Here is a 10,481-nt window from a genome sequence, read left to right on the forward strand (position 1 = left end):
CAGAGACAAAAGAAAGTCGGCTACAACGGGAACAGAGGCAGAGACTGGATCAATCGACCGTCCGACACACCAATCACCGAAGGCGGACCATCGAGATTGGTAGACGGCGGAAGACGAAGGTCTAAGTGATCCTGCGATGCGAGTTGCAACGGCTCAAGAAAAGCCTGTCTGAGTGAGCCTTCCCGAGATAGCATCCAACTGTGAAGGTGGAGCCTTTCTGGTCCCTAGTAGAACTGCTGGGACCTCGGTTGAGACAGCAGATCTCACAGGGGTGGGATGCTGCGCGGGAAGTCCACCGAAAGCCGAAGCAACAGAGGAAACCAAGGTTGTCGAGGCCAGAGTGGTGCAACCAGCAACACAGTACAAGGGTGTAGAAGAATCTTCTCCAACCCCCTGCCCACCAGAATGAAGGGAGGAAACGCATACGCGTACATTCCCGACCAGTCCTGGGATAGAGCATCCACCGCCATGGCCATAGGATCTGGAACCGGAGACACAAACGTAGGGAGTCGAAAGTTCAGGGCCACGGTGAACAGATCCACATGGGGTCTGTCCCAAACCAGGCAAAGAGACTGGAACACCGAATGCTTGAGGGTCCATGTGCTATTTGAATGGGACGTGAATGTGTAGATTACGAGTCGGATAATTTATGAAAGCTAACTGGTTTCAGTGACATTTATGAACTGTTCTAGGCTGTTAGGCATATGTTAAATGGTTGTAATATATTGTCAATATGTAAAAGTTGTTTTAGGGGTAATTTTACGAACCGGAAGTTCGAATATGTTTGATACCGGAAGTGACCCTTAGGTTGTTGACCTTTTGTAGTTCGAGTGATGGGGACCATGCAGTTAGGGTTCTGTAGCCAGTGTGGGGACGGGATGACACGAGAGTGACGGCACCCAGGCCATTTCAACTTCCACCTACATCCTTCGTCACGGCTGCTTGTCACAGAATCTTCTCAGACGGCTCAGACGCTTCGTGGAGACGTCACAGACAGTCACGCCACGCCACGCAGGGATGAGGAAGGGCCTGGACACTTCAACGACTCCTGAGGAACCCCTATGACTTCAGAGACAGGGTGAATCTACATCACAGCCCTCTGCTACGTCTATATGAACATTCGTGCACTTAAGTATTGTGTTAACATTTAAATAGGACATTGATGTGGCCTACACCTACATGTAGTTGTGACACTACAGAACTGTGCTTATACCCCCAGTGGTGTAACTAGTGGAACTAACTATTAAGTTTAGTTGTGTGAATACTTCATGACCAAAGCCTTATATTCAGGAACTTTACATAATTAGAACATTGTTTACTTTCTAGTCTTGGATACAAAACTTATTACTATTTAGGGTGTGACAGGGATACTCGAGTCTAGTCATGAGAGTGTATGTTGATGCTGTGTGGTAATCAGTATGCAATAGAGCGTTTGATCCTAGTGTGATTACCACCAGGTAATAGTTCCTTTTACAGGAAGAAACTCAATCGTTATCACTTGTGTAGATTCTGTACATATATATAGTGAATTGTTAATACATTTGTTGAATTTATATCATTGTTGTTGATTCTACCTCCATCATCCGGTATTCACTACTCGACTTCGTCACATGCACCCCAACCGGTCATGGATGCGTCGGTGTAAAGGGTCATAGCAGGAGATGCCCGAACCAGTGGAACTCCTTCCAAGACATTGCTCTCGAGAGTCCACCAACGTGCTGATTCCTTCACCGACTCAGGAACATCCCACTGCCGAGACACTGGAGACCAAACTGACAGAAGGAAAAGCTGGAGCGGACGCATGTGAAGCCGACCCAAGGGAACCACATCCGCCAGTGAATTCAGGTAACCGAGGAACCGAAGGCACCATCGACACCGACCAGAACGGAGACCAACAGAGAGGCCTTCTCGTACTTGGACACTGGTGGAAGTACAAACCCCAGATTGGTTCTGAACAGATTACCGAGGAAAACAAAATCTTGGGAGGGGAGAACCTGGCGTTTCCATCTGGAAGTGCGGGGAATCGACGTAGGTGTTGAACGTACTGAGGTCGATAATAGGCCATCAGGCATCGGACTTCTTCTTCACGAGGAAGACCCGGGAGTAAAACCCTGGAGACCACCGGTCCGGTGAAAGGCCTGAACCTCCGACCTGAGAGCCTCCACCTGTCCCGGATCGGAAGGAGAAGGGAAAAAGATAGGCTCTCGTGCCAGAGGTGGATCCCAAAGGAGCGGGATGCAGAGACCCTTGGACACGACCCCTAGGGCCTGCCTCTACCTGCTAGCGCCCTTGCCTGCAGAATTGTGGCGTGCATCCTCAGACGCAAACGGGTTCCACCTCATCTCAGATTGCACTGAGGGAAGGACCCCGCCAAACAAATCCTTGCCAGTCAAGGGAGCCTCCAAAAGGGTAGCCCGATAGGAATCACCGACTGGCAGTCCAGAAAGGACCGACAACCGGCGGGCAACAACATGGTGTGACATGGCAGCCGACAGTAAGGCCATCGCATCAAGATGTGCCTTGCAAATTGCCTGGCTGAGGCGCTCCATCAGTCCAACCTTGCTGGGGAGCTGCTCCACCGACTTGCAGCTCGCAGCCAGCAACGCAGAAGTAAACCAGTCTGTGTAGGACATGGAGAGCCAGCCTAAGGAGTCGCTCCAACTTAGAGTGCTCCATAGGCCCCATCACCACCTGGTCAACACAGCGTCCCGGCCACTTATCCAGATCCCTATCAAGGGAAACGGAATTAGGGGCCAAGACTGGGTCGTGGATGCGGTACATATCTGCAGCTAAATCTGCGATATCAGCAACCATGACCTGTAAAGCCGAGAGGGAAAAAGGCTTGCGAGCCTTGCTCACCTTCTGCTTTAATAAAGCGTTGACCTGAGCGAGGGACGAAGCCATGCCTCGTCCCTCCGCAAGAGACCTTGGCAACATGCTCTGAAGGAGCAAAGTGCGCTCCGGGACGGCCGAAACTGAGGAAGGGCGTGGGCAAACCCCGTCCCCCAGAAGCTTCATAACTTCTGCACGTAAAGTGCGAAACAAAGCCAAAACCTCTGGAGGCACTGGATCAGCATCTCGGGGCCGGGATTGGGCGGTCAGTGGTTGGGGCGGAGCATAAAAAGGAGCCTGTTGACCCGAATGAGCTCCATTCCCACCCTGCAAATAGGTGGGATAAACCAGGGAGGACCCTGGAACAGAGGCACCAACCTGATGCCCGAAACCGGAGGCAGGACCGGTTTGGGTGGGGGGGGGAGGGAACCTAGGGCCACCTACACACCCGCCGCCATAAGCCACACCTGGCTGACCTGACCAACTCCACCCAGACTGACCTACAGCAGGGCCAAAACCTGTAGGGCCAGTAAAACAAGCCCCACCAGGGGAGCAGCGTGCACCGGCAAAACTAAACGCAGCCGTGCTGGCACCTACCATAGGAAAACCTGGGGAGGAGGCACAAGGGATAGAGCTGGGAGCATAGGTTTTTACACCAGTGCTCACACCACCATAAAATCCAGCCGGGGTTAGCGAGGCTGAGGCATCACTTACCACCGGACCGGGCAGCAAATGCTGCACAGTGGTGGACGGCGTGCTAGACGCTATCACCACGCCAGGGGCTACATCAGGGATGCAAGAAACCCAGGGAGCAGACAAAACTGCCGGGGGCCGGTCTCTGACACCAACACCCTCAGGAGTGGAGCGGACCGGCAGGAGGCTAACAACAGAAGCATCCGCAGAGACAACATGGCTGGCCTGTTTAACATTCCCAAGTGAATGTTGGGCCACCTGCCCACCCACCACAAATTGAGAGAGAAGGCCGCCTTCCTGTCCCCTAGTCACCGTGGTGACCGGGACAGAGCCCAAACCCTCACCCACGTCGACCGACAAAACGGAAGGGGGGGTGAGAGAAAGGTCCGGGTCCAATGAAACAAATTGTTTTACAACGGCCCCGGGATGGGCTGAAACCGACGAAACGAACCCCAGGGAAGACTCAACAGAGGTTGAAATTCCGCTGGTGCTCTTCGAGGGCTTAGGCCTAGCCTTAGCCCTCGCCCCACCCCTACCCCTCCTACCCGACTTACCTGCACGCCCTCACGGGCGGGGAGAACCACCGGCAGGAGTCGGCTGCCAGGCACGGCAAATGTCACATGGCTGCTCCAGAGAGCAAGCCCGACAGCTAGGACAGTAAGTGTGGGGGTCGGAAGCCTCAAATAAATAACCCCCAGGACAGCGCCTTTGAGAAGGAGTAGTCTCCATCTCAAAGTAAACAAACCGACAAATGCGAACACGTGGGCGGAACCTGGTCGCAAAACGGCGCAAAATAAAGCAAAATGCTAAATTAAAACAAAATAAAGAAATGTACTATTAAAGGATACAATATATAATGGTACAAACAATGCCAGTAGCAGTTGGAACCCTGTAGAAGAAACCAAAACACGTCCGTAAACACGGAAGGCTGAAGGAATTATGAAGTGGGAAGCATGGCTTCGTGTCTGATCACGTGCGTGAATACTGCCGTCTGATTGGGGGTTTCCCATGGGGGGAAAAATTCTTTATTTACGTATGTAAAGAGCCAAGTAAGGTTGGAATATGCATTATAATGACTGTGGTAACGTATTTTGAAATAGAAAGTGTTCTTTTCACTCAGAATTTTATGATTGTTTTGTAACCATTTAATTAATGTATGACCTTTTCTCACCTGGTGAATAGAGGTTTGTCGGACCTATTTCACCTGATGGAGGTGTTGGACTGACTGCCTGCCTGCTTGAGCTGTCTAATTGACATAGACTAAAAATAACTGGCCCCATCATCAATAATAAATCAAAATATTGCCACTATTTTTAAGTGGTCAATAGAGTAATTGCTGATACAGCGATATTTTGATGGCAATTTTACAATACCTAATGTGCTCTGGAAGGACGTTCTACAGCACTTAATAAACACTATCCTGCCAACGGCTTGTGGTTCGGCCAATAAACCTAATGTTTTTATGCCTGTGGATCTTTATACAAAATTATTGTGATTATCAATCACCTGTTTTACTTTTATGACAGTGATAGTTGACATTCCTAAGGGAATATCACATATCATAATTGATAGATCTTGTCCACAGTATTGCTAAAAAGCTGAACCTCAGGACTCTATGCAAGGCACAATTTGTATCTAGCTGTATTTGCCATATTGTCATTTGTTTCTCTGTTTCAAAATCATTTAGGACAAACTAAAAATGTTTGTTTACATCATCATACATAGATGATGCTTCCTAGACCTAGACCTGTCAGCTTACCATGGACTTTATTTATACTGTCTTTACTAACAGATAGGTCTTACTATATCTACTGTCTATGCTAACATATTAACTTTCTGACAATAATATACTGTCTATATTAACATATTTACTGTCTGACCATATCTTTTACTGTCTGACCATATCTACTGTCTATGCCAACATATTTACTGTCTGACCATATCTACTGTCTATACTGATATGTTTACTGTCTGACCATATCTACTGTCTATGCTAACATATTAACTGTCTGACCATATCTACTGTCTATATTAACAGATCTTTACTGTCTATACCAACATCTTTATTGTCTGACCATATCTACTGTCTATACCAACATATTTACTGTCTGACCATATCCACTGTCTACATTGATATATTTACTGTCTGACCATATCTACTGTCTATATACCAACATATTTACTGTCTGACCATATCCACTGTCTATACCAACATATTTACTGTCTGGCCATATCTACTGTCTATACCAACATATTAACTGTCTGACTGTATCTACTGTCTATATTAACATTTTTACTGTCTGACCATATCTACTGTCTATGCCAACATCTTTATTGTCTGACCATATCTACTGTCTATACCAACATCTTTACTGTCTGACCATATCTACTGTCTATACCAACATATTTATTGTCTGACTTCATGTACTGTATATACCAACATATTTACTGTCTGACTTTATGTACTGTATATACCAACATATTTACTGTCTGACCATATCCACTGTCTACATTGATATGTTTACTGTCTGACCATATCTACTGTCTATACCAACATATTTACTATCTGACCATATCTACTGTCTACATTGATATATTTACTGTCTGACCATATCTACTGTCTATACTGATATATTTACTGTCTGACCATATCCACTGTCTAATCCAACATATTTACTTTTTGACCATATCTACTGTCTATACCAACATATTTACTGTCTGACCATATCCACTGTCTACATTGATATATTTACTGTCTGACCATATCTACTGTCTATACCAAAATATTTACTGTCTGACCATATCTACTGTCTATACCAACATCTTAACTGTCTGACCATATCTACTGTCTATACCAACATATTTACTGTCTGACTTTATGTACTGTATATACCAACATATTTACCGTCTGACCATATCTACTGTCTATACCAACATATTTACTGTCTGACCATATCTACTGTCTATACCAACATATTTACTGTCTGACCATATCTACTGTCTATACCAACATATTTACTGTCTGACTTTATGTACTGTCTACTATCATCATTTCCATAATACTCCAATTGAACTGGTCTTTGGGTCAAGGTTATATTAAGAAATGTTTTGAATATTTTTCATATATTCCCAATAAAAAATAGATATATTTCTATTCAAGAATTAGGTGATTACCTGATACAAATGTAATAATGCTAAAAAGTAAAAATGGGAAATGGTTTTTCCAAAAGAAAATCCATGAGATTAAACTAATATTTTATGTATAAATGAAAGACATTGTTTCAACAGAAAATGAAACGAATCAAAAATAGAAATGTGATTTTTTTTTCCCCCCCCCCTCAAAAACTAATAAACAGACAGTATTTCTGCTAACATGACAGAAAAGAACAGGAGACACAGACTTGTGTATGGTGGTGTACAGGATTGCAGGGATTGTCAGAGTGTCAGCTTGATGTTGTCCCCTGGGGATAGATACCAGGAATCCAACCTAAAGTCTATGTATAATAGATGACTGGGTGGTGATCATCAAATACCAGTCCAGCTCAGTCGGCAGTCTTATCAGATTGTGTCAGGAGAGTAAACCTCCCTACAGACCATCGGTCAGTTTGAATTTGTAAAAATTCAAAATAATTGACCTTTCCTTGTACCTCTGGAGTGATGACAGTGGGTCGTGTGATGGTACCAGGAAGAATTCTGATTACTTAGACTTAATCTGATTGTAATATTGTGTGATTTGTACATGGAGTCTCTCCTGTACAATAACAATCCAGAAGGTATAGGGGCAATGTCAGTGCTAAATTACTTCCTACATTAGCATAGATTATAAAGAAATAGGGGATGAGAAAAGAAGCATGAAAGAAGGAAGAAATAATACCAAGGTCAACTTTACTTCAGTCTATAAGCGTGTGCTTTTTAGCTCACCTGGCCCGTAGGGCCATGTGAGCTTATGCCGTACTGCGTCGTCCGGCTTCCGGCGTCCATAGTACGTCGTCCGTCATCCGTCGTCTGTCCGTCAACTTTTTCTTTTGAACCATTTCTTCTGAAGAACTGTAGGACCTAGGGTCATGATATTTGGCCGGTAGGTACCTGGGATGGAGTGTTATAAAGTTTCCTCATTAAAATGACCTTGACCTACTTTCAAGATCACAGCGGTCAAGTTTGTTAAAAATTTCAAACAACAATATCCTAAGAACCATTTGAACTAGAGTCATGATACTTGGGTATGTTATGTAGACCAGCAGTGTGAATATTTTTCTCAATTACAGTAATGAGGTCAAAGGTCAACTTTAAATGCTAGTCGGGGTTCAAATGTCAACTTTGGTTAAAAGCTTCAACAATCTTCTCAAGTTCCATAAGGCCCAGGGTCATGATTTTGGGCAGTAGGTACCTGGGATGCAGTGCTATAAAGTTTTCTCTTTAAAATGACCTTGACCTACTTTCAAGGTCACTGGGGTCAAATATGTTAAAAACTTCAAACAACAATATCCTAAGAACCATTTGGACTAGAGTCATGATACTTGGGTATGTTATGTAGACCAGCTGTGTGAATTGTTTTCTTTATTACAGTAATGAGGTCAAAGGTCGACTTTAATTGCAAGTCGGGAGTAAAAGGTCAATAAGGGTTGAAAGCTTTAAAATTGAAATTTCAAGTTTCAAACAACAATATCTTCAGAACCGTTTAAGAGATGTTAAGATGTCTTGTGTTCTAGTTACCAAATTTGGTCTTAAGTTACCTATATATCAGTTGCATGTAACAAAAGAAACAGGTGAGTGATACAGGCCCTCTGGGCCTCTTGTTGTGTAATTACTATATTAAATATATAAAATAAATATTTTGAATGTTTTGTATCCAAGGTGCTAATGAAATAAAGAATATGTAAAAGAAATATGAATTGAAAAAAAGTAGGAATTAAAGCAGTACTATATATAAAGGCACCCTTACAGCTTTCATTCAGAGTAGCATCAGAACCATAGTCCATTGTTCAATAGATCTATATTCCTTTTATATTTTATGTTCGTAGCCATAGAGCTGCAGTATTAATAACCGATTAAAACTTGACTTAGAAGGAAGTTGGTAAAGAAAACTGTTTTTGTGCAAATATGACAGAACTATTACAAGGGCAAGAAAGGGGTGTAAGAACTGTCTATCTCTCACTCAATTGTATGTGTATGATGTCACAGTGGGACAAACCATGATGTCACAGTGGGACTAAGCATGTNTAAGGTCAACTTTACTTCAGTCTATAAGCGTGTGCTTTTTGTGTTACTATATTAAATATATAAAATAAATATTTTTAATGTTTTGTATCCAAGGTGCTAATGAAATAAAGAATATGTAAAAGAAATTTGAATTGAAAAAAAAGTAGGAATTAAAGCAGTACTATATAAAGGCACCCTTACAGCTTTCATTCAGAGTAGCATCAGAGCCATAGCCCATTGTTCAATAGATCTATATTCCTTTCATATTTTTTGTTCCTAGCCATAGAGCTGCAGTATTTATTACCGATTAAAACTTGACTTAGAAGGAAGTTGGTGAAGAAAACTGTTTTTGTGCAAATATGACAGAACTGTTACCAGGGCAAGAAAGGGGTGTAAGAACTGTCTATCTCTCCCCCCATTGTATGTGTATGTTGTCACAGTGGGACAAAGCATGATGTCACAGTGAGACGTACAAAGCATGATGTCACAGTGGGACAAAGCATGATGTCACAGTGGGACTAAGCATGATGTCACAGTGGGACAAAGCATGATGTCACAGAGGGACAAAGCATGATGTCACAGTGGGACAAAGCATGATGTCTCAGTGGGACAAAGCATGATGTCTCAGTGGGACAAAGCATGATGTCACAGTGGGACAAAGCATGATGTAACAGTGGGACAAAGCATGATGTCACAGTGGGACAAAGCATGATGTCACAGTGAGACAAAGCATGATGTCACAGTGAGACAAAGCATGATGTCACAGTGGAACAAAGCATGATGTCACAGTGAGACTAAGCATGATGTCACAGTGAGACAAAGCATGATGTCACAGTGGGACAAAGCATAATGTCACAGTAGGACAACAATGACATGACCTCACTAAAAATGTTTGGATGCCACAATGTGGAAATGATGATGCTTTTCTGTAGTTTCTGAGCCAATTCTTGTAATAGTAACGAGAAAAAACTACTCTTTCATGCCCAGGGGTTGTAGGATATGGAAATTCCACCCTTGGGAATTTAAAATTGGTGCAAAACCCTTAACAAGTCTTGGATTTCACTAAATTTGAAAACCCCTAAAGACTTTTTTCTCCCACCTCTGCGTATGCAGGATACACATGTCCAATAGGAGGCACGGTAGTCCAGTGGTAGGACGCTGGGCTCGTGACTGAAAGGTTCGGGTTTGCGCCACGGCACGGCAATGTGTTGTATCCTTGAGTAAGATACTTTACTCCGCTTGTTACAGTCTACTCAGCTGTAAATGAGTACGTGGTTGGGCAGTGCTAGAATTGTTGAATGCTAGCTGTTACCACCGAAATGGCAGCTCCGGCTGTATGCTCCCCAGGCAATTTAAAATGTGTCAAAATATTTTTACTGATAGATATTTGTGCTACTTTTATTTTTTTTAGGTCACCTGAGCTTTGCCCAAGTGACCTATTCCGATCACTTTCCGTCCGTCGTCATGTGTTAACTTTTTAGGTCACCTGAGACAAAGTCTCAAGTGACCTATTGCGATCGCCTTTTGTCCGTCGTCATCCGTCGATGAACCAATTTCAATGAAATTTTGCAGGGACCTTCCATGGACAAAGGTCAACAAAAATAGTTGCCGGTTTAGTCCTACGCCCCCAGGGGCCTGAGGGGCGGGGCCAAAAGGGGTCAAATTGACTAAAATTTCAAAAATCTTCTTCTCCAAAACCCCTGAACCAATTGCAATGAAATTTTGCAGGGACCTTCCATGGACAAAGGTCAACAAAA

The sequence above is a fragment of the Mizuhopecten yessoensis genome, unplaced genomic scaffold (genome assembly GCF_002113885.1).
Source record: "Mizuhopecten yessoensis strain PY_sf001 unplaced genomic scaffold, ASM211388v2 scaffold716175, whole genome shotgun sequence".
NCBI classification, from domain to species: domain Eukaryota; kingdom Metazoa; phylum Mollusca; class Bivalvia; order Pectinida; family Pectinidae; genus Mizuhopecten; species Mizuhopecten yessoensis.